This window comes from Arachis ipaensis, chromosome B2 (assembly GCF_059453495.1).
Source record: "Arachis ipaensis isolate K30076 ecotype BB chromosome B2, ASM5945349v1, whole genome shotgun sequence".
Lineage (NCBI taxonomy): Eukaryota > Viridiplantae > Streptophyta > Magnoliopsida > Fabales > Fabaceae > Arachis > Arachis ipaensis.
The window spans coordinates 49,574,303-49,596,130 of record NC_142437.1 but is presented as its reverse complement, the minus strand read 5'-3'; the positions used below and the strand labels follow the sequence as shown (position 1 = coordinate 49,596,130).

General features: G+C 38.4%; 3 non-coding genes across 3 annotated transcripts; 1 reads left to right on the top strand and 2 right to left on the bottom strand.

The window, feature by feature from the left end:
- Nucleotides 1–962: 962 nt before the first annotated feature.
- LOC148573921 (small nucleolar RNA R71) lies at nucleotides 963–1,070 on the top strand. Its single transcript, XR_015906617.1, has one exon. It is a non-coding gene; the product is annotated as a small nucleolar RNA R71 (small nucleolar RNA).
- A 7,490-nt stretch (nucleotides 1,071–8,560) lies between these two features.
- On the bottom strand, nucleotides 8,561–8,668 carry LOC148573920 (small nucleolar RNA R71). The gene has a single exon (XR_015905686.1). It is a non-coding gene; the product is annotated as a small nucleolar RNA R71 (small nucleolar RNA).
- A 7,112-nt stretch (nucleotides 8,669–15,780) lies between these two features.
- LOC148573919 (small nucleolar RNA R71) lies at nucleotides 15,781–15,887 on the bottom strand. The gene has a single exon (XR_015906097.1). It is a non-coding gene; the product is annotated as a small nucleolar RNA R71 (small nucleolar RNA).
- Nucleotides 15,888–21,828: the final 5,941 nt, after the last annotated feature.

The following is a 21,828-nucleotide window of genomic DNA, read 5'->3' as shown; positions in this document are numbered from 1 at the left end:
TCTTCATTCTCTTCAGAAGAAGAATACTCATCAGAGCTCATGAATGGCATAAGGAGGTTCAATGGAATTTCTATGGTCTCTAGATGAGCCTCAGATTCCTTTGGTTCCTCAGAGGGAAACTCCTTATTGATCACTGGACGTCCCAGGAGGTCTTCCTCACTAGGATTCACGTCCTCCTCCTCCCTTGTAAGTTCGGCCATGAGGATTAAATCAATGGCTTTGCACTCTTTCTTTGGATTTTCTTCTGTATTGCTTGGAAGAGTACTAGGAGGAGTTTCAGTGACTCTTTTACTCAGCTGGCCCACTTGTGCCTCCAAATTTCTAATGGAGGACCTTGTTTCATTCATGAAACTTAAAGTGGCCTTAGATAGATCAGAGACTATATTTGCCAAGCTAGATGGATTCTACTCGGAATTCTCTGTCTGTTGCTGAGTGGATGATGGAAAAGGCTTGCTATTGCTAAACCTGTTTCTTCCACCATTATTAAAGCCTTTTTAAGGCTTTTGTTGATCCTTCCATGAGAAATTTGGATGATTTCTCCATGAGGGATTATAGGTGTTTCCATAGGGTTCACCCATGTAATTCACCTCTGCTATTGCAGGGTTCTCAGGATCATAAGCTTCTTCTTCAGAAGATGCCTCTTGAGTACTGTTGGATGCAGCTTGCATTCCATTCAGACTCTGAGAAATCATATTGACTTGCTGAGTTAATATTTTGTTCTGAGCCAATGTAGCATTCAGAGTATCAATTTCACGAACTCCCTTCCTTTGAGGCGTCCTATTACTTACAGGATTTCTCTCAGAAGTGTACATGAACTGGTTATTAGCAACCATGTCAATGAGTTCTTGAGCTTCTACAGGCATTTTCTTTAGGTGAATCGATCCACCTGCAGAATGGTCCAATGACATCTTTGATAACTCAGACAGACCATCATAGAATATATCCAGGATGGTCCATTCTGAAAGCATGTCAGAAGGACACTTTTTGGTCAGTTCCTTGTATCTCTCCCAAGCTTCATAGAGGGATTCACCTTCCTTCTGTCTGAAGGTTTGAACATTCACTCTAAGCTTGCTAAGCTTTTGAGGAGGAAAGAACTTGGCTAAGAAAGCTGTGACCAGCTTATCCCAAGAGTTCAGGCTATCCTTAGGGTGAGAGTCCAACTATATTCTAGCTCTGTCTCTTACAGCAAATGGGAAAAGCATAAGCCTGTAGACCTCGGGATCAACCCCATTGGTCTTAACAGTATCACAGATCTACAAGAATTCAGTTAAGAACTGAAAAGGATCTTCTGATGGAAGTCCATAAAACTTGCAGTTCTGTTGCATCAGAGAAACTAATTGAGGTTTCAGCTCAAAGTAGTTTGCTTCAATGGCAGGGATTGAGATGCTTCTTCCATGTAAATTGGAATTAGGTGCAGTAAAGTCATCAAGCATCTTCCTTGCATTGTTATTATTTTCGGCCATGTCTCCTTCTTTTTCAAAATTTTCAGTCAGATTTTCTCCAGAGAGTTGTGCTTTAGCTTCCCTTAGCTTCTTCTTCAGAGTCCTTTCAGGTTCAGGATCAGCTTCAACAAGAATGTTCTTATCCTTGTTCCTGCTCATATGAAAAAGAAGAAAACAGAAAAGAAAATATGGAATACTCTATGTCAGAGTCTAGAGATTCCTTTATGTGAGTAGAAGAAGATATGAATAGAAGATGGAGAATCCAAACACAAGGGTGAGGAGTAGGTTCGAATTCTTAGATGAAGAGGAGTGTTAGTAAATAAATAAATAAATAGAAGGAGGTGAGGGAGAAGAATTTTCGAAAATTAGATAAAATAAAATAAAAGTATTTATGTTTTTTAAATTAAAAATTAAAAATTCAAAAATTAAGCAAGGAAAATTAAATCAAATTGAATTGAATTTAAAACAATTAGTTAATTCAAAAAGGAATTTTGAAAAAGATGAAGGTAATTTTCGAAAATTAGAGATAGAATTAGTTAAGTAGTTTTGAAAAAGATATGATTCAAATAGAAAGATAAGATTGATTGAAAAAGATTTGAAAATCAATTTGAAAAAGATATGATTGAAAATCATTTTGAAAGAGATTTGAATTGGAAATTAAAAAGATTTGATTTTGAAATAGATTTTGAAATTAGCAATCAAAAAGATATAATTGAAAAGATATGATTGAAAAGATATGATTTGAAATTTAATTTGAAAAAGATTTGAAAAGGAAATTAAAAAGATTTGATTTTTGAAATTAAAGTTGATTACTTGACTAACAAGAAACTAAAAGATATGATTTTAAAATTCAAATATTGAACCTTTCTGAATAGGCAAGTAACAACTTAAAAAATTTTTGAATTAAAAATTAAATGTTGGCAATTAATTCGAAAGTGTGAAATAGAAATAAGAAAAAGATTTTGAAAATAATTTTTGAAATTTTTGAAAATCATAAAAGAAAAATGAAAAAGATTTGATTTTTGAAAAAAGATAGAATTTTTAATTGAAAATTTGATTTGTCTTATAAGAAACAACTAAATTTTAAAAATTTTTGAAAAAGTCAACTCAAATATTCGAATTTTATGAGGAGAAAAAGGGAAAGATATTTTTAAACACAAAAAAGACACAATGCATGGAAATTTTAGATCAAAACCCATGATGCATGCAAGAACACTTTGAATGTCAAGATGAACACCAAGAACACTTTGAAGATCAAGATGAACATCAAGACTTATTTTTTAAACTTTTTGAGAAAAGAAAAACATGCAAGACACTGATGCCAGGGCATTTTGACCAGTTTTACTGACCTTTTGTTTATTGTTTTAGGGTAGTTTCATTCATTTTCTTAGGAAATAAGCAAGTTTTGGGTAGAATTTCACTTACATCTTGATTTAAGCATACATTGAGCACTTTACATGATTTCATGAGAATTTTGCATGAATTAGATGACAAATTGGATGATGCATATCTCATGATGTGGATTAGAACTTTGATGCACTGTATTGCTTGATTTCAGGACAAAGGAAGCAAGAAAGAGCCACGTTGGCAGTTACGTTAGTCTAACTAACGTAACCACCAACGTGGAATGGGAGCTAGCTTGCAACGTTAATGAGAAAAGTAATCGCCAATAACGTCCTCGAAGCCATCATAGCCCACGTTAAGAGTCACGTTAACTAAGTTAACGTGAACTCTAACGTGGAAGAAAGAAAGTGGAGCCAACGTTAGTGACACTCACCTTTGTCACTAACGTTGGACCAAGCTCATAAGTGGCCACGTTAACTCAGTTAACGTGGACTCTAACGTTGGGAAGCAAAAGAGAAGCCAACGTTAGTGACACTCACCTTTGTCACTAACGTTGGCCAAGCTACAATGAGCCACGTTAGTTGCCACGTTAACTTAGTTAACGTGGAAGCTAACGTGGAGAAAGCAAGTGATCGCCAACGTTAGTGACACTTACCTTTGTCACTAACATTGGAATGAGCCACAATGAGCCACTATGAGCCACGTTAACTCCCACGTTAACTTAGTTAACGTGGAAGCTAACGTTGAGGATAGGATGATGAGCCAACGTTAGTGACACTCACCTTTGTCACTAACGTTGGAGATGGCTATCATTACCACGTTAGAAGCCACGTTAACTTAGTTAACGTGGACTCTGACGTGGGAAGTAGGGGCACCTTGGAACGTTAGTGACAAAGGTAAGTGTCACTAACGTTCTCGAAGAATTGGCAAGCCTACGTTAAGAGCCACGTTAACTAAGCTAACGTAGACTCTAACGTAAGGGGAAGGGAGGACTCTCAACGTTATTGGAAAAGGTGAGCCCCAATAACGTGTGCGAAGGACCAAGAGGCAATGTTAGTGGTCACGTTGGTTCCACTAACGTTGAAGTTAACGTGGATCATCCCTGGGTGAGGAACGTTAGTGGAAAAGGTGATTGCCACTAACGTTCTCAAACCCACACTCTCACTTAATGTTAACGCCACTAACGTCCTGAGCTAAACACCCTGCCTACTCCACACTTTCTCTCTGCAAGTAAAGCTAAGCCCACTGCGGAAGATAACTGCTTCAAACTCAAGATCCAAAGGCCCATATCCAAGACTTGAAGAACCAACTAGAAGATCAGAATTGTAGTATATATAGGGGTAGTTTTGAATCAGAAAGAAGATTTTGGGGGGATGGGAAATTGAGAACTACTCTCTGTATAATTTACTTTCTCTACACTTCTAGTTTTCATGATGTATTCTCCATCTTTGTTTTCCATTTCCAGAGCTATGAACAACTAAACCCCTTTCATTGGGTTAGGGAGCTCTGTTGTAATTTGATGGATCAATACTAATTTTCATTACTCTTCTTCTATCTTTTCTCTTGATTTTACTAGAAAGCTTTAAATCTTCATCCCATTGGGTAGTTATCTTGGAAAAGAAGTGATGAGCGGATAATTTATACGCTTTTTGACATTGTTTTTAGTATGTTTTTAGTAGGATCTAGTTACTTTTAGGGATGTTTTCATTAGTTTTTATGTTAAATTCACATTTCTGGACTTTACTATGAGTTTTTGTGTTTTTCTGTGATTTTAGGCATTTTCTGGCTGAAATTGAGGGACTTGAGCAAAAATCAGATTCAGAGGTTGAAGAAGGACTGTTGATGCTGTTGGATTTTGGCCTCCCTGCACCCAAAGTGGATTTTTTGGAGCTACAGAACTCGAAATGGCGCACTTCCAATTGCGTTGGAAAGTAGACATCCAGGGCTTTCCAGAAATATATAATAGTTCATACTTTGGCCAAGAATAGACGACGTAAACTGGCGTTCAACGCCAGCTTTCTACCCAAACCTGGCGTCCAGCGCCAGAAAAGGATCCAGAACCAGAGTTGAACGCCAAACTGGCACAAAAACTGGCGTTCAACTCCACAAATGGCCTCTGCACGTGCAACACTCAAGCTCAGCCCAAACACACACCAAGTGGGCCCAGGAAGTGGATTTATACATCAATTACTTACTCATGTAAACCCTAGTGACTAGTTTATTATAAATAGGACCTCTTACTATTGTATTAGGCATCTTTTGATCATCTTAGGATCTTAGGATCATCTTTGAAAGCATTGTTCTTAGACTTTGGGGGCTGGCCATCTCGGCCATGCCTGGACCTTCACTTATGTATTTTCATACGGTAGAGTTTCTACAGTCCATAGATTAAGGTGTGGAGCTCTGCTGTTCCTCAAAGATTAATGCAAAGTACTACTGTTTTCTATTCAATTCATCTTATTTCGCTTCTAAGATATCCATTCGCACCCAAGAACGTGATGAAGGTGATGATTATGTGTGACGCTCATCACCATTCTCCCCTATGAACACGTGCCTGACAAACACTTCCGTTCTACATGAAATAAGCTAGAATGAATATCTCTTAGATCTCCTAACCAGAATCTTCGTGGCGTAAGCTAGAATGATGGCGGCATTCAAGAGAATCCGGAAAGTCTAAACCTTGTCTGTGGTATTCCGAGTAGGATTCAATGATTGAATGACTGTGACGAGCTTCAAACTCGCGAGTGCTGGGCGTTAGTGACAGACGCAAAAGGAGGGTGAATCCTATTCCAGCATGATCGAGAACCGACAGATGAATGGCCGTGCTATGACAGAGCATGTGAGTATATATTTCACTGAGAGGAGGGGATGTAGCCACTGACAATGGTGATTCCCTTGCATAAAGCCAGCCATGGAAAGGAGTGAGATTGATTGGATGAAGATAGCAGGAAAGCAGAGGTTCAGAGGAACGAAAAGCATCTCCATTCGCTTATCTGAAATTCCTACCAATGATTTACATAAGTATCTCTATCCCTATTTTATTATATAATATTCGAAAACACCAGTATCACTTTATATCTGCCTGACTGAGATTTACAAGGTGACCATAGCTTGCTTCATACCAACAATCTCCGTGGGATTCGACCCTTACTCACGTAAGGTATTACTTGGACGACCCAGTGCACTTGCTGGTTAGTTGTATCGAAGTTGTGACAAATTATGAATGCGTAATCACGATTACGCGTACCAAGTTGCTCACGTGCCAGTAATAGTTTGAGCCTGGACATCACAATTTCGTGCACCAAGTTTTTGGCGCCGTTGCCGGGGATTGTTCGAGTTTGGACAACTGACGGTTCATCCTGTTGCTCAGATTAGGTAATTTTCTTTTTGTTTTCTTTTCAAAAATTTTTCAAAAATAATTTCTAAAATTTTCTCATCTGTTTTCGAAAAAAATAAAAATATTTTCAAAAATTTTATTCAAGATTTTTAAGAATGAATTCTAGTGTTTCATGAAGCACGTGAAGCCTGGCTGGCTGTAAAGCCATGTCTAAATTCTTTTGGACTGAGGCTTCCAAACCATCAGAGGCAAGTTACATATTTGATAAGTAATGAGCAGCAATTTGTTATCAAGAGCAGTATACTCTGGTGTTAAATGCTGAAGCTTGGCTGGCCATTGGCCATGTCTAGTGTTTTGGACTGAAGCTTTCTTTGAAAGCTTGGCTGGCTAGTGAGCCATGTCTAATTCCTGGACTGAAGCTTTAGACTAAGAATGCAAGATTCTTGGAATTCATATTAAAAATTTTGGAATCCTTATTTTCCTTTTTCAATTAATTTTCGAAAAAAATACAAAAAAAAAAATTTAGAAAATCATAAAAATCAAAAATATTTTCTATTTCTTGTTTAAGTTTTGAGTCATGTTATAAGTTTGGTGTCAATTGCATATGCATCTTGCATTTTTTCGAAAATATCATGCATTCATAGTGTTCTTCATGATCTTCAAGTTGTTCTTGGTAAGTCTTCTTGTTTGATCTTGATGATTTTTTGTTTTGTGTCTTTTCATGTTTATCATATGCATTCTTGAATTCTTAGTGCATAAGCATTAAAGAATTCTAAGTTTGGTGTCTTGCATGTTTTCTTTGCATTAAAAAATTTTTCAAAATTATGTCTATGATGTTCATCTTGACATTCATAGTGTTCTTGGTGTTCATCTTGACATTCATAGCATTCTTGCACGCATTCATTGTTTTGATCTAAAAATTTCATGCATTGCATCTTTTTAGTGTTTTCCTCTTGCATCATAAAAATTCAAAAATCAAAAAAATATCTTTCCCTTTTTCTCTCATCAAATTCGAAAATTTGAGTTGACTTTTTCAAAAATTTTTAAAATCTAATTGTTTCTCATGAGTCAAATCAAATTTTCAATTTGAAAATCTTATCTTTTTCAAAATCTTTTTCAAAAATCAAATCTTTTTCAAAATTTCTGGTTATTTTCGAAAATTCCAAAAATAATTTTCAAAAATTCTTTTCTTATTTTTATACCAAATTTTCGAAAATAACAATAACAATTAATGTTTTGATTCAAAAATTTGAAGTTTGTTACTTGCTTGTTAAGAAAGATTCAAACTTTAAGGTCTAGAATCATATCTTGTGATTTCTTGTGAATCAAGTCATTAATTGTGATTTTAAATCAAATCTTTTTCAAAACTAATTTCAATCATATCTTTTCAAAAATATCTTCTTATCTTATCTTTTTCAAAAATATCTTTTCAAAAGATCTTTTCCAACTTCCTAACTTCTTATCTTTTCCAAATTTGTTTCAACTAACTAACTAACTTTTTGTTTGTTTCTTAACTTTTTCAAAACTACCTAACTAACTCTCTCTCTCTAATTTTCGAAAATATCTTCCCTCTTTTTCAAAAATTTCTTTTTAATTAACTAATTATTTTTATTTTTATTTTTGATTTCAAAAAATTTTTGAAAAAATACTAACATTTTTCAAAAACCATTTTCGAAAATCACTGACTCTTTTTCAAAAATAATTTTCGAAAATTCTCCCTCTCCCATCTTATTCTATTTATTTATTCATCCACTAACATCTCTTCCTCACATCATCACCAAATTCGAACCCCCCTCTTCTATCTGTGTTCGAGTTTCTTCTTCTTTTCTTCTACTAACAATAAGGAACCTCTTTACTGTGACATAGAGGATTCCTCTTCTTTTCTTTTTCTCTCCTCTTTCTTATGAGCAGGGACAGAGAAAAAGACATTCTTGTTGAAGCTGATCCAGAACCTGAAAGGACTCTGAAGAGAAAATTAAGAGAAGCTAAATTACAACAATCCAGAGACAACTTGATTGAAAATTTCGAACAAGTAAAGGAGATGGCAGCCGAACCCAACAACAATGCAAGGAGAATGCTTGGTGACTTCACTGCACCTAATTTCAATTTACATGGAAGAAGCATCTCCATTCCTGCCATTGGAGCAAACAACTTTGAGCTGAAACCTCAGTTAGTTTCTCTGATGCAGCAGAACTGCAAGTTTCATGGACTTTCATCTGAAGATCCTTTTCAGTTCCTAACTGAATTCTTGCAGATATGTGATACTGTTAAGACTAATGGAGTAGATCCTGAAGTCTACAGGCTTATGCTTTTCCCTTTTGCTATAAGAGACAGAGCTAGAATATGGTTGGATTCTCAACCCAAAGACAGCCTGAACTCTTGGGATAAGCTGGTCACGGCTTTCTTAGCCAAGTACTTTCCTCCTCAAAAGCTGAGCAAGCTTAGAGCTGATGTTCAAACCTTCAGACAGAAAGAAGGTGAATCCCTCTATGAAGCTTGGGAAAGATACAAACAGTTGACCAAAAAGTGTCCTTCTGACATGCTTTCAGAATGGACCATCCTGGATATATTCTATGATGGTTTATCTGAGCTATCAAAAATGTCACTGGAGACTTCTGCAGGTGGATCCATTCAGCTAAAGAAAACGCCTGCAGAAGCTCAAGAACTCATTGACATGGTTGCTAATAACCAGTTCATGTACACTTCTGAAAGGAATCCTGTGAGTAATGGGATGCCTATGAAGAAGGGAGTTCTTGAAGTTGATACTCTGAATGCCATATTGGCTCAGAATAAAATATTGGCTCAGCAAGTCAATATGATCTCTCAGAGTCTGCATGGAATGCAAGCTGCATCCAACAGTACTCAAGAGGCTTCTTATAAAGAAGAAGCTTATGATCCTAAGAACCCTGCAATAGCAGAGGTGAATTACTTAGGTGAACCTTATGGAAACACCTATAACTCATCATGGAGAAATCATCCAAATTTCTCATGGAAGGATCAAAAGCCTCAACAAGGCTTTAATAATGGTGGAAGAAACAGGTTTAACAATAATAAACCTTTTCCATCATCCACTCAGCAACAGACAGAGAACTCTGAACAAAACACTTCTAATTTGGCAAACTTAGTCTCTGATCTGTCTAAGGCCACTGTAAGTTTCATGAATGAAACAAGGTCTTCCATTAGAAATTTGGAAGCACAAGTGGGCCAGCTGAGTAAAAGGATCACTAAAATCCCTCCCAGTACTCTCCCAAGCAATACAGAAGAGAATCCAAAAGGAGAGTGCAAGACCATTGACTTAAGCAAAATGGCCGAACCCAATGAGGGAGTGGAGGACGTGAATCCCAGTGAGGAAGACCTCCTGGGACGTCCAGTGATCAATAAGGAGCTTCCCTCTGAGGAACCAAGGGACTCTGAGGCTCATCTAGAGACCATAGAGATTCCATTGAACCTCCTTATGCCCTTCATGAGCTCTGATGAGTATTCCTCTTCTGAAGAGAATGAGGATGTTACTGAAGAGCAAACTGCCAAGTTTCTTGGTGCAATCATGAAGCTAAATGCCAAATTATTTGGCATTGATACTTGGGAAGTTGAACCTCCCTTGTTCATCAATGAACTAAGTGATCTGGATCAACTGACATTGCCTCAGAAGTGACAGGATCCTGGGAAGTTCATAATACCTTGTACCATAGGCACCATGATCTTTAAGGCTCTGTGTGACCTTGGTTCAAGAATAAACCTCATGCCCCTCTCTGTAATAGAGAAACTGGGAATCTATGGGGTGCAAGCTGCTAAAATCTCACTAGAGATGGCAGACAATTCGAGAAAACAGGCATATGGACAAGTAGAGGACGTATTAGTAAAGGTTGAAGGCCTTTACATCCCTGCTGATTTCATAGTCCTGGATACTGGAAAGGAAAAGGATGAATCCATCATCCTAGGAAGACCTTTCCTGGCCACAGCAAGAGCTGTGATTGATGTTGACAGAGGTGAACTAGTCCTTCAATGGAATGAGGACTCCCTTGTGTTTAAAACCCAAGGATCTCCCTCTACAACGATGGAGAGGAAGCATGAAAAGCTTCTCTCACAGCAGAGTCAACCGAAGCCCCCACAGTCAAACTCTAAGTTTGGTGTTGGGAGGCCACAACCAAACTCAGTTTGGTGTTGAACTCCCATATCCAAACTCTAAGTTTGGTGTTGGAGAGTCTCAACAATGCTCTGAACATCTGTGAGGCTCCATGAGAGCCTACTGTCAAGCTATTGACATTAAAAAAGCGCTTGTTGGGAGGCAATCCAATATTTATTTATCTAACTCTATTATTCTTGTTTTTCATGTTTTCTTAGGATCATGATCATATGGAGTCACAAAATAAATATAAAAAATTGAAAACAGAATCAAAAACAGCAGAAGAAAAATCACACCCTGGAGGAGCATCTGTCTGGCGTTCAGTGCCAGAACAGAGCATGGTTCTGGCGCTGAACGCCCAAAATGGGCAGCTTCTGGGCGCTGAATGCCAGAACAGGCATGGTTCTGGCGTTCAACGCCAGAAATGGCACACAAATGGGCGTTGAACGCCCAAAATGGCCACCAACCTGGCGCTGAACGCCCAGAGTTGTGTGCAAGGGCATTTTACATGCCTAAATTGGTGCAGGGATGTAAATGCCTTGACACCTCAAGATCTGTGGACCCCACAGGATCATCTCAGGATCTGTGGACCCCACAGGATCCCCACCTACCTCATCATCTCTCTTTCCATTCATGATCATCCCTTCTGTTTTCCATTGACCACTCACATCCATACACCCACTACCTTCAAAATTCAACATCTCTCTCCCACCCAATCCCACCCATATGGCCGAATACACACTCCCATCCATCTCCTCCATATCTTCTTCTTATTCCTCTATTCGTTCTTCTTTTGCTCGAGGGCGAGCAACATTCTAAGTGTGGTGTGGTAAAAGCATAGCTTTTTTGCTTTTTCCATAACCATTGATGGCACCTAAGGCCAGAGAAACCTCTAGAAAGAGGAAAGGGAAGACAAAAGCTTCCATCAAGGGTCTATAGCTCAGTGGTAGAATATTTGACTGCAAATCAAGAGATCCCTGAGATACCTCAGGGGATACATTTTCTTCCACACAATTATTGGAAGCAACTAAGGGTGGAACATCAAGAGCACTCCATCATCCTTCATGAAATCAGAGAAGATCTAAAAGCAATGAAGGAGGAGCAACAAAGACAAGGAAGAGACATAGAAGAGCTCAAGGACATCATTGGTTCCTCAAGAAGGAAATGCCACCATCACTAAGGTGGATTCATTCCTTGTTCTTACTTCTTATGTTTTTCGTTTTCTATGTTATGTACTTATCTGTGTTTGTGTCTTCATTACATGATCATTAGTAGTAGTAACTATGTCTTAAAGTTATGAATTTCCTATGAATCCATCACCTCTCTTAAATGAAAAATGTTTTAATTCAAAAGAACAAGAAGTACATGAGTTTCGAATTTATCCTTGAACTTAGCTTCATTATATTGATGTGGTGACAATGCTTCTTGTTTTCTGAATGTATGCTTGAACAGTGCATATGTCTTTTGAAGTTGTTGTTTAAGAATGTTAAATATGTTGGCTCTCGAAAGAATGATGACTAGGAGACATGTTATTTGATAATCTGAAAAATCATAAAAATGATTCTTGAAGCAAGAAAAAGCAGCAAAGAACAAAGCTTGCAGAAAAAAAATATAGGCGAAAAAAAATAGAAAGAAAAAGAAAAAGCAAGCAGAAAAAGCCAATAACCCTTAAAACCAAAAGGCAAGGGAAATAAAAAGGATCCCAAGGCTTTGAGCATCAGTGGATAGGAGGGCCTAAAGGAATAAAATCCTGGTCTAAGCGGCTAAACCAAGCTGTCCCTAACCATGTGCTTGTGGCGTGTAGGTGTCAAGTGAAAACTTGAGACTGGGCGGTTAAAGTCAAGATCCAAAGCAAAAGAAGAGTGTGCTTAAGAACCCTGGACACCTCTAATTGGGGACTCTAGCAAAGCTGAGTCACAATCTGAAAAGGTTCACCCAATTATGTGTCTGTGGCATTTATGTATCCGGTGGTAATACTGGAAAACAAAGTGCTTAGGGCCACGGCCAAGACTCATAAAGAAGCTGTGTTCAAGAATCATCATACTAAACTAGGAGAGTCAATAACACTATCTGAACTCTGAGTTCCTATAGATGCCAATCATTCTGAACCTCAATGGATAAAGTGAGATGCCAAAACTATTCAAGAGGCAAAAAGCTATAAGTCCCGCTCATATGATTGAAGCTCTGTTTCATTGATAGTTCGGAATTTATAGTATATTCTCTTCTTTTTATCCTATTTGATTTTCAGTTGCTTGGGGACAAGCAACAATTTAAGTTTGGTGTTGTGATGAGCGGATAATTTATACGCTTTTTGACATTATTTTTAGTATGTTTTTAGTAGGATCTAGTTACTTTTAGGGATGTTTTCATTACTTTTTATGTTAAATTCACATATTGGACTTTACTATGAGTTTTTGTGTTTTTCTGTAATTTCAGGTATTTTCTGGCTGAAATTGAGGAACTTGAGCAAAAATCAGATTCAGAGGTTGAAGAAGGACTGCTGATGCTGATGGATTATGACCTCCCTGCACTCAAAGTGGATTTTTTGGAGCTACAAAACTCGAAATGGCGCGCTTCCAATTGCGTTGGAAAGTAGACATCCAGGGCTTTCCAGCAATATATAATAGTTCATACTTTGGCCAATAATAGACGATGTAAACTGGCGTTCAACGCCAGCTTTCTACCCAAACCTGGCGTCCAGCGCCAGAAAAGGATCCAGAACCAGAGTTGAACGCCCAAACTGGCACAAAAACTGGCGTTCAACTCCACAAATGGCCTCTGCACGTGCAACACTCAAGCTCAGCCCAAACACACACCAAGTAGGCCCAGGAAGTGGATTTATACATCAATTACTTACTCATGTAAACCCTAGTGACTAGTTTATTATAAATAGGACCTCTTACTATTGTATTAGGCATCTTTTGATCATCTTAGGATCTTAGGATCATCTTTGAACGCATTGTTCTTAGACTTTGGGGGCTGGTCATCTCGGCCATGCCTGGACCTTCACTTATGTATTTTCATACGGTAAAGTTTCTACACTCCATAGATTAAGATGTGGAGCTCTGCTGTTCCTCAAAGATTAATGCAAAGTACTACTGTTTTCTATTCAATTCATCTTATTTCACTTCTAAGATATTCATTCGCACCCAAGAACGTGATGAAGGTGATGATTATGTGTGACGCTCATCACCATTCTCCCCTATGAACACATGCCTGACAAACACTTTCGTTCTACATGAAATAAGCTAGAATGAATATCTCTTAGATCTCCTAACCAGAATCTTCGTGGCGTAAGCTAGAATGATGGTGGCATTCAAGAGAATCCGGAAAATCTAAACCTTGTCTGTGGTATTCCGAGTAGGATTCAATGATTGAATGACTGTGACGAGCTTCAAACTCGCGAGTGCTGGGCGTTAGTGACAGACGCAAAAGGAGGGTGAATCCTATTCCAGCATGATCGAGAACCGACAGATGAATGGCGGTGCTGTGATAGAGCATGTGAGCATATCTTTCACTGAGAGGAGGGGATGTAGCCACTGACAACGGTGATGCCCTTGCATAAAGCCAGCCATGGAAAGGAGTGAGACTGGTTGGATGAAGATAGCAGGAAAGCAGAGGTTCAGAGGAACGAAAAGCATCTCCATTCGCTTATCTGAAATTCCTACCAATGATTTACATAAGTATCTCTATCCCTATTTTATTATATAATATTCGAAAACACCAGTATCACTTTATATCTGCCTGACTGAGATTTACAAGGTGACCATAGCTTGCTTCATACCAACAATCTCCGTGGGATTCGACCCTTACTCACGTAAGGTATTACTTGGACGACCCAGTGCACTTGCTGGTTAGTTGTATCGAAGTTGTGACAAATTATGAATGTGTAATCACGATTACGCGTACCAAGTTGCTCACGTGCCAGAAATAGTTTGAGCCTGGACATCACAATTTCGTGCACCAAGAAGCTATTCATACTTGGATCTCTTTTGAACCTTGGAAGAGGAATGAAGAGATCATGCTAGAAATGCTTTCTCATGTTGGACCAAATTGGGTTTGGTTTGGTATGGTGACTATAATCCTACCAACACTTGATTTGGGAATGCATGTGGTATAATCAGTGACCATACTTCATCTCTTCTCATGAGCAATTGACCAAGGAATTGGCTATTGATCAAGATTTGAGAGATTGAATTACCAAGGAATTGGAATTCGATCACTTAAGATTGCCAAGGAGATCAATGAATGCATTGATTGAGGAAGAGATGAAAATGAACTCGATCTGGAGAATGCAACATCTCCTAAGCCCAATGAATCCCCATTTCTGATTTTACCCATTCTCTTTAATTTCTATAATTTACTTTCATGAGCATCTTCCCCTTTCCCGTTTACAATTCTGCAATTTACTTTCCGTCATTTACTTTCAGCTCTTTACTTCCAGCATTTGCATTTTCTGCTATTTACTTTTCCGCCATTTAATTTCCTGCAACTCTCAAACCAAATTCTGCTTCGCTCAACTAGAACATTCCTCTAATTAAAGTTGCTTGACCAATCAATCCCTATGGGATTCGACCTCACTCTATTGTGAGTTTTTACTTGACGACAATTTGGTATACTTGCCGAAGGAAAATTGTTGAGAGACAAGTTTCCGAGCTATCAAGTTTATTGCGCCGTTGCCGGGGATTGATTTTGAATCAACAATGACTAAATTGGAGGATAACTAGATTGAGCATTTTTCTTTTGTTTGATTTAAATTTCTGTTTGAGTTAATTACTTTCAGTTTTAGTTATTTTCCTCCCTTCCCCCTACTCCTTTTTCTTAGTTATTTACTATTTAGTTCACTAACCCACTAACTGTTTGATATATTGCATCACTCACACTAACAGCAATTTTAACAAGAGTACTTTCTGTAATTATTTCCTTGCTTGTGCCTTGTTGGTTGTATGACAGGGAGAAGAAGCGGGGCTTCAACTTCCTTTGATTCTGAACCTGAGAGGACCTTCCTTAGATTAAGGAGGGAAGCAAGAGGAAAGAGAGTAGTTGGCGCTGAGGAAGAGGAGGAGTACTTTGAATCAGATATGGATGAAAACATGGAAAACCATCATGAAGAAGAGGCTCACAACCATGGCAGAGAAGGTCTAGCAAATCATGCTGGGCAAGAGAGAAGAGTTCTAGGCTCTTACATCAACCCAAACCCAGGAAACTGTGGGAGTAGCATCCAAAGGCCAACCATACATGCCAATGACTTTGAACTAAAGCCACAGCTCATGACCCTTGTTCAGAACAACTGTTCATTCGGAGGAGGTGTCCAAGAAGACCCCAATCAACATCTAACCACCTTCCTGAGGATATGTGATACTGTGAAGTCTAATGGTGTTCATCCTGACACCTATAGACTACTTCTGTTCTCTTTCTCACTTAAGGACAAGGCATCTAAATGGCTGGAATCCTTCCCAAAGGAGAGTTTAGCAACCTGGGAAGATGTGGTCAACAAATTCTTGGCAAGATTCAATCCTCCTCAACGGATCAACAGGCTGAGAGCTGAGGTGCAAACATTTAGGCAGCAGGATAGTGAGACTCTATATGAAGCATGGGAGAGGTTCAAGGACCTGACAAGAAGGTGCCCACCAGATATGTTCAATGAATGGGTGCAGCTACACATTTTCTATGAAGGCCTTTCTTATGAATCAAAGAAGGCAGTAGACCATTCATCCGGGGGATCTCTGAACAAGAAGAAGACCATTGAGGAGGCCATAGATGTCATTGAAACTGTAGCAGAGAATGACTATTTCTATGCTTCTGAAAGAGGCAACACTAGAGGAGTGATGAAACTAAACAATGTGGATGAACTGCTGGCCCAAAACAAGCTTATTACCAAGCAGCTGGCTGACCTCACCAAGAAGATGGAGGGGAACCAAGTGGCAGCAATCACCACCTCATCAGCAACCCAAGAAGGAGTGAATGCTGAGGCAGAGGAGGAGCAAGAACAAGCCAACTACATTGAAAACTCACCCAGGCAGACCCATGATCCTTACTCTAAAACTTACAACCCTGGTTGGAGGAATCACCCAAACTTTGGGTGGGGAAATCAACAAGATCAAAGCCAAGATCAGAGACGTCACAACCCTAACAACCATGCAGCTCACCAAAATTCCACACAGAGATCATATCAGCACCACCCTAATAACACCTCTCCACATCCATACCAAAACCAAAATGACCCAACTCACCCATCCACTCTCAACTCACCATCATCTGAAGAAAGACTCTCCAAAATTGAGACTCTGCTTGAAGGCATATGCAAAGAGATTCAAGATAATAAGGTATTCAAAGAGGAGGTGCGAGCTAGTATCAAGAACTAGGGGGACACCATCAAGAGGCTGGAATTTCAAGTGGGATACTTATCTGAAAAGATTCCCAAACCTACTGATAGCTTCCCAAGTGACACAAAGAAAAATCCGAGAGGTGAAGCAAAGAAAGTCAGATGGGAAGATTGCAAGATGGTTACTATAAGCAATAAGGAGACTGAGGAAAAGCAAAACAAGCCATTAGAACAACTTGGAGAGACATTAGCAGAGAAACAGGGAAAAGATCACCAAGAACCCAAAATTTCACAGAAAGAGCTGACACAGAAGGAGCTGCTGAAACTCTATGCACCGTTTCCCCAATTACTCAATGGTGCTGTAGAGAAGAGAATATACTCAAGGTTTCTTGACCTGTTTGCATCCTTCCATGTAAACATACCATTCATCAAGGCCCTCCAACAAATGCTCTCATATATTAAGTATATGAAGGAGCTGCTGACCAGGTAAAGCTCACTCAAGGGAGGACAAATGATAGTGATGAATAAGGAGTGCAGTGCTCTCATTCAACCAGAGTTGCCTATAAAAAGGAAGGACCCAGGGAGTTTTCACATCCCCTGTGCCATAGGAGAAACAATGTTTGATAAACGTAGACTCTAACGTAAGGGGAAGGGAGGACTCTCAACGTTATTGGAAAAGGTGAGCCCCAATAACGTGTGCGAAGGACCAAGAGGCAATGTTAGTGGTCACGTTGGTTCCACTAACATTCAAGTTAACGTGGATCATCCCTGGGTGAGGAACGTTAGTGGAAAAGGTGATTGCCACTAACGTTCTCGAACCCACACTCTCACTTAACGTTAACACCACTAACGTCCTGAGCTAAACACCCTGCCTACTCCACACTTTCTCTCTGCAAGTAAAGCTAAGCCCACTGCAAAAGATAACTGCTTCAAACTCAAGATCCAAAGGCCCATATCCAAGACTTGAAGAACCAACTAGAAGATCAGAAGAGTGGTATATATAGGGGTAGTTTTGAATAAGAAAGAAGCTTTTGGGGGGATGGGAAATTGAGAACTACTCTCCGTATAATTTACTTTCTCTGCACTTCTAGTTTTCATGATGTATTCTCCATCTTTGTTTTCCATTTCCAGAGCTATGAACAACTAAACCCCTTTCATTGGGTTAGGGAGCTCTGTTGTAATTTGATGGATCAATACTAATTTTCATTACTCTTCTTCTATCTTTTCTCTTGATTTTACTAGAAAGCTTTCAATCTTCATCCCATTGGGTAATTATCTTGGAAAAGAAGCTATTCATACTTAGATCTCTTCTGAACCTTGGAAGAGGAATGAAGAGATCATGCTAGAAATGCTTTCTCATGTTGGACCAAATTGGCTTTGGTTGGGTATGGTGACTATAATCCTACCAACACTTGATTTGGGAATGCATGTGGTATAATCAGTGACCATACTTCATCTCTTCTCATGAGCAATTGACCAAGGAATTGGCTATTAATCAAGATTTGAGAGATTGAATTACTAAGGAATTGGAATTCGATCACTTAAGATTGCTAAGGAGATCAATGAATGCATTGATTGAGGAAGAGATAAAAATGAACTTGATCCAGAGAATGTAACATCTCCTAAGCCCAATGAATCCCCATTTCTGATCTTACCCATTCTCTTTAATTTCTGCAATTTACTTTCATGAGCATCTTCCCCATTCCCATTTACAATTCTGCAATTTACTTTCCGTCATTTACTTTCAGCTCTTTACTTCCAACATTTACATTTTCTGCTATTTACTTTTGCCGCCATTTAATTTCCTGCAACTCTCAAACCAAATTCTGCTTCGCTCAACTAGAACATTCCTCTAATTAAAGTTACTTAACCAATCAATCCCTATGGGATTCGACCTCACTCTATTGTGAGTTTTTACTTGACGACAATTCGGTATACTTGCCGATGGAAAATTATTGAGAGACAAGTTTCCGAGCTATCAGACACCAAAGTTAGAAATTTTCAAACTTTAGACACTAACAAATTGAAAATGCATATGAAAAACTAGAAAAGACACAAAACAAGAAAATATAAAGATCAAACAAGAAGACTAGCCAAGAATAACTTGAAAATCATGAAGAATGCAATGTATGAAATTTTTGAAAATAATATTTAGAAAATTAAAAAGATGCAATTGACACCAAACTTAAAATTTGACTCTAGACTCAAGCAAAAAACACAAAAAATATTTTTGATTTTATGATTTTGTAAATTTTTTTGTATTTTTCGAAAATTAATTGGGAAAAATGAAAAAAGAAAAAAAATTTTTTTTGAAATTTTCAAAAATAAGAATAATAAAAATAAAAAGGTTAAAATTAAAATAAAATTACCTAATCTGAGCAACAGGATGAACCGTCAGTTGTCCAAACTTGAACAATCCCCGGCAACGGCACCAAAAACTTGGTGTGCAGAAATTGTGACGGTTCCATTCCTTGGTAACAGCGCTAAAAACTCAATACGCACGTTCATAATCTTAGTTCTTTGTCACAACTTCGCACAACTAACCAGCAAGTGCACTGGGTCATCCAAGTAATAAACCTAACGTGAGTAAGGGTCGATCCCACGGAGATTGTCAGCTTGAAGCAAACTATAGTCATCTTGTAAATCTCAGTCAGGCAGATTCAATTGATTATGGAGATTTAATAATTAAAAGATAAATAAAACGTAAATTAAAGATAGAGATACTTATGTAATTCATTGGTGAGAATTTCAAATAAGCGTATAGAGATGCGTTCGTTCCTCCTGAACCTCTGCTTTCCTGTTGCCTTCATCCAATCATTCATACTCCTTTCTATGGCAAGCTGTATGTTAGGCATCACCGTTGTCAATGGCTACATCCTCTCCTCTCAGTGAAAATGGTCCAATGCGCTGTCACTGCATGGCTAATCATCTGTCGGTTCTCGATCATACTGGAATAGGATCCATTGATCCTTTTGCGTCTGTCACTACGCCCAGCACTCGCGAGTTTGAAGCTCGTCGCAACCATCCCTTCCCAGATCCTACTCGGAATACCACAGACAAGGTTTAGACTTTCCAGATCTCAGAAATGGTCACCCATGGGTTCTAACTTATACCACGAAGACTCTAATATCTCAGACTCGGTCCCCTGTATTAGATATCTAAGAGATACTCATTCTGTCTAAGGTAGAACGGAAGTGGTTGTCAGGCACGCGTTCATGGGTTGGGAATGGTGATGACTGTCACGATCATCACATTCATATTGAGGTGCGAATGAATATCTTAGAATCGGAATAAGCTTGAATTGAATAGAAAAATAATAGTACTTTGTATTAATTCATGAGGAACAGCAGAGCTCCACACCTTAATCTATGGTGTATAGAAACTCTACTGTTGAAAATACATAAGTGATAATGGAGTTCATTGGTCTCGGCCCCAGAGGGGAACCGGAGTAACCAAGACTTAAAATGATCCCAAGATGTAAATACAATAGTAAAAAGTCCTATTTATGCTAAACTAGTTACTAGGGTTTACAGAAATGAGGAAATGATGCAGAAATCCACTTCCGGGGCCCACTTGGTGTGTGCTTGGGCTGAGCATTGAGCTTTACACGTGTAGAGGCTTCTCTTGGAGTTGAACGCCAGTTTATAACCTGTTTCTGGCGTTTAACTCCACTTTGCAACCTGTTTCTGGCGTTTAACTCCAGAATGCAGCATGGAACTGGCGTTGAACGCCAGTTTGCGTCATCTAAACTCAGGCAAAGTATGGACTATTATATATTCCTGGAAAGCCCTACATGTCTACGTTCAAACGCAATTAAGAGCGCACCATTTGGAGTTCTGTAGCTCCAGAGAATCTTCTTTGAGTGCAGGGAGGTCAGAATCCAACAGCATCTGCAGTCCTTCTTCAACCTCTGAATCTGATTTTTGCTCAAGTCCTTCAATTTCAGCCAGAAATTACCTGAAATCACAGAAAAATACACAAACTCATAGTAAAGTCCAGAAATGTAAATTTTATTTAAAAACTAATAAAAATATACTAAAAACTAACTAAATCATACTAAAAGCTATGTAAAAACAATGCCAAAAAGCGTATAAATTATCCGCTCATCAATCTTCATCCTCATCAGAGGATGAGTAGTCATTAAAACTCATGCACTACAGAGGTGAATTCAAAGGAACCTCTATCATCTTTATGGTTTCCTTTGGTTCTGGGCTAGAGGGTTCTTGAGTGTGGTTTAAGCACTCAAAGGGTGTGCTTTGACTAGCATTCAACGCGAGCTCTGTTAGCTCTTTCGATGTTGAACACCCTTGCTGTCCACCCTGAATGGCATTAAACGCCAGTCCTTCTAGCATTCTGGGTGTTGAACGGCCAGTGGTGCGGTAATTTACAACCACACTTACTAACCGGCAAGTGCACCGGGTCGTACCAAGTAATACCTTACGTGAGTAAGGGTCGATCCCACGAGGATTGATGGACCAAGCAACAATAGTGTTTGATAGGCTTAGTTAGACAAACAGAAAATAGTGTTGAGATACAGTATAAAAGAGATTGAATAATATAAAAAATATTAAAGATAGGCAGATAAATAAGTTGGGAATAATATATGGAGAAGGCAGTTAAGGTTTCAGAGTTATCTATTTTCTGGATTGACTTTTCTTATTAACTATTTTAATCATGCAAGATTTAATTCTTGGCAAACTATTTGTGACTAGACCCTAATTCCTTAGACCTTCCTAGTCTCCTCTAAAATTCATCAACTGCCAATTCCTTGGTCAATTGATTCCAATTAGAGGATGATGATCAAATTCTAGTTTATATGCCACAAGAATCCTAATTACCCAAAAATAAAGGGATTATATGTCACGTATCCCGTTAAATACAAACAATTAGAAATTCAGGATAATATGTTTTCAAGCTATTGTTCTAAGTAAAGAGCTTTTCCAAGTTTTACAAGAACTCAAATAGAACATGGGTCATACTTCCGTTCCACCCAAAGTCATAAAATAAAGAACGAAAACAATTATTGAATATAAATCAAAACATTAATTAAAATAGAAAAATAATATTATCAATCCATACAATAGACAGAGCTCCTAACCTTAACAGTGGAGGATTAGTTGCTCATGGAATACGGAATATAAATTTGTATGGAATAATGTGGTGGAATATCTTGTTCTGGAACCACCCTATTGGGATTCCTTTTATAACTAATCCTCATAATTTAAAAATCAAATTTCTAAAATTAAAATTAAAATAA